This window comes from Bos javanicus, chromosome X (assembly GCF_032452875.1).
Source record: "Bos javanicus breed banteng chromosome X, ARS-OSU_banteng_1.0, whole genome shotgun sequence".
Taxonomy (NCBI): Eukaryota; Metazoa; Chordata; class Mammalia; order Artiodactyla; family Bovidae; genus Bos; species Bos javanicus.
In genome coordinates this window covers 88,641,355-88,644,706 of record NC_083897.1, presented here as the reverse complement: position 1 = coordinate 88,644,706, position 3,352 = coordinate 88,641,355, and positions in this window count along the sequence as shown.

Here is a 3,352-nt window from a genome sequence, read left to right as displayed (position 1 = left end):
AGCGCCTGATGCACTGAACAAAAGAGGAACCCAGCCAGGGGGCCCTTTAAGTGACTGACACGAAAAATAAGAGATGGATGCCAGCCAGTTTGGCCATTTAAGCGCTTGATGTTGCAAGCAACAGAGAAGGACCCCAAGCAGGGGGCCCCTTAGGCCCCTGACACGGAGAGCAGTAGGGAAAGACCCAAACCAGGTTGGGGGTGGGCGGAAGGGGGCAGGCTTTAGTGCCTGATGCACCAAGCAACAGAAAAGGAACCCAGGGAATGTGGCCATTTAAGCTCCAGACACACCAAGCAACAGTGAAGAACTCAAGCCAGGGGGATCATTTAAGCACCTGGTGAACTGAGCAACAGAGAAGGACCCCTGGCAGGGGGCCCTTTAAGTGCCCGATGTGCAGAGAAACAGAAAGGGACTCCCGGCATGGTCCCCTTTAAGTGCCTGACACACCAAGTAACAGTGAAGGACCCCAATCGGGGGCCCTTTAAGTGCCTGACATGCCAAGCAACAGAGAAGGACCCCCGAACTGCAGGTGGGGGGCCATTTAAGCACCTGACACATTGAGCAATAGAGAGGGACCCAACCAGGTGGGCCCTTTAAGTGCCTGATGCACCAAGCAACAAAAAAGGACCCCAACATGGGTGGCCATTTCAGCGCCTGATGCACTGAACAAAAGAGGAACCCAGCCAGGGGGCCCTTTAAGTGACTGACACGAAAAATAAGAGATGGATGCCAGCCAGTTTGGCCATTTAAGCGCTTGATGTTGCAAGCAACAGAGAAGGACCCCAAGCAGGGGGGCCCCTTATGCCCCTGATACAGAGAGCAGTAGGGAAGGACCCAAACCGGGTGGTGGGGGGGTAGGGGGGACGGGGGCAGGCTTTAGTGCCTGATGCACCAAGCAACAGATAAGGAACCCAGGGAATGTGGCCATTTAAGCTCCAGACACACCAAGCAACAGTGAAAAACTCAAGCCAGGGGCGTCATTTAAGCACCTGGTGAACTGAGCAACAGAGAAGGACCCCAGTCAGAGGCCCTTTAAGTGCCTGACACGCCACCTAATAGAGAAGGACCTCAGCCAGGGTAGGCATTTAAGTGCCTGACACACGAAGCAATAGAGAAGGACCCTAGCTAGGGTGGCCATTTAAGTGCCTGTCCCTCCAAGCAACAGAGAAGGACTCCAACCATGGGGACCCTTTAAACACCTGACACACTGAGCAACAGAGAAGGACCCCAACGGGGTGGGCGGGGCCCTTAGGCACCTGACACATTGACCAACAGGGAACGTCCTCAGCCAGGGCGGCCCTTTAAATGCCTGATATGCCAAGCAACAGAGAAGGACCCCAGCCAGGGTGGCCATTTAAAAGTCTGTCATGCCAAGCAACATAATAGGACCCCAGGCAGGGGGCCCTTTAAGTGCCCGATGTGCAAAGACACAGAAAAGGACTCCAGGCACGGTCCCCTTTAAGTGCCTGACACTCCCAACAGTGAAGGACCCCAGTCGGGGTCCCTTTAAGTGCCTGACATGCCAAGCAACAGAGAAGGACCCCCCCCAACTTCAGGTGGGGGCCATTTAAGCACCTGACACATTGAGCAATAGGGAGGGACCCAACCAGGTGGGCCCTTTAAGTGCCTGATGCACCAAGCAACAAAAAAGGACCCCAACATGGGTGGCCATTTCAGCGCCTGATGCACTGAACAAAAGAGAAGGAGCCCAGCCAGGGGCACTAATAAGTGGCTGATGTGCCAAGTAACAGAGAAGCACCCCCAGCCAGGGGGCCCTTTAAGTGACTGACACGAAAAATAAGAGATAGATGCCAGCCAGTTTGGCCATTTAAGCGCTTGATGTTGCAAGCAACAGAGAAGGACCCCAAGCAGGGGGGCCCCTTAGGCCCCTGACACGGAGAGCAGTAGGGAAAGACCCAAACCAGGTTGGGGGTGGGCGGAAGGGGGCAGGCTTTAGTGCCTGATGCACCAAGCAACAGAAAAGGAACCCAGGGAATGTGGCCATTTAAGCTCCAGACACACCAAGCAACAGTGAAGAACTCAAGCCAGGGGGATCATTTAAGCACCTGGTGAACTGAGCAACAGAGAAGGACCCCAGTCAGAGGCCCTTTAAGTGCCCGACATGCCATGTAATAGAGAAGGACCCTAGCTAGGGTGGCCATTTAAGTGCCTGATGCACTGAGCAACATAGAAGAACCCCAGACAGGGGACCTTTTAAGTACCTGACATGGCAACTAATGAAAAGGACCCCAGCCAGGGTGGTGATTTAAGTGTCTGTCCCTTCAAGCAACAGAGAAGGACTCCAACCATGGGGGCCCTTTAAACACCTGACACATTGACCAACAGGAAATGTCCTCAGCCAGGGCGGCCCTTTACATGCCTGATACGCCAAGCAACAGAGAAGGACCCCAGCCAGGGTGGCCTTTTAAGTGCCTGACGCACCAGGCCACAGAGAAGGAGCCCAGCCAGGGTGGCCATTTAAGAGAGTGTCATACCAAGCAACACAGAAGGACCCCAGGCAGGGGGCCCTTTAAGTGCCCGATGTGCAGAGAAACAGAAAAGGACTCCAGGCATGGTCCCCTTTAAGTGCCTGACACACCAAGTAACAGTGAAGGACCCCAATCGGGGGCCCTTTAAGTGCCTGACATGCCAAGCGACAGAGAAGGACCCCCGAACTGCAGGTGGGGGGCCATTTAAGCACCTGACACATTGAGCAATAGAGAGGGACCCAACCAGGTGGGCCCTTTAAGTGCCTGATGCACCAAGCAACAAAAAAGGACCCCAACATGGGTGGCCATTTCAGCGCCTGATGCACTGAACAAAAGAGGAACCCAGACAGGGGGCCCTTTAAGTGACTGTCACGAAAAATAAGAGATGGATGCCAGCCAGTTTGGCCATTTAAGCGCTTGATGTTGCAAGCAACAGAGAAGGACCCCAAGCAGGGGGGCCCCTTAGGCCCCTGACACGGAGAGCAGTAGGGAAAGACCCAAACCAGGTTGGGGGTGGGCGGAAGGGGGCAGGCTTTAGTGCCTGATGCACCAAGCAACAGAAAAGGAACCCAGGGAATGTGGCCATCTAAGCTCCAGACACACCAAACAACAGTGAAGAACTCAAGCCAGGGGGATCATTTAAGCACCTGGTGAACTGCGGAACAGAGAAGGACCCCAGTCAGAGGCCCTTTAAGTGCCCGACATGCCATGTAATAGAGAAGGACCCTAGCTAGGGTGGCCATTTAAGTGCCTGTCCCTCCAAGCAACAGAGAAGGACTCCAACCATGGGGACCCTTTAAACACCTGACACACTGAGCAACAGAGAAGGACCCCAACGGGGTGGGCGGGGCCCTTAGGCACCT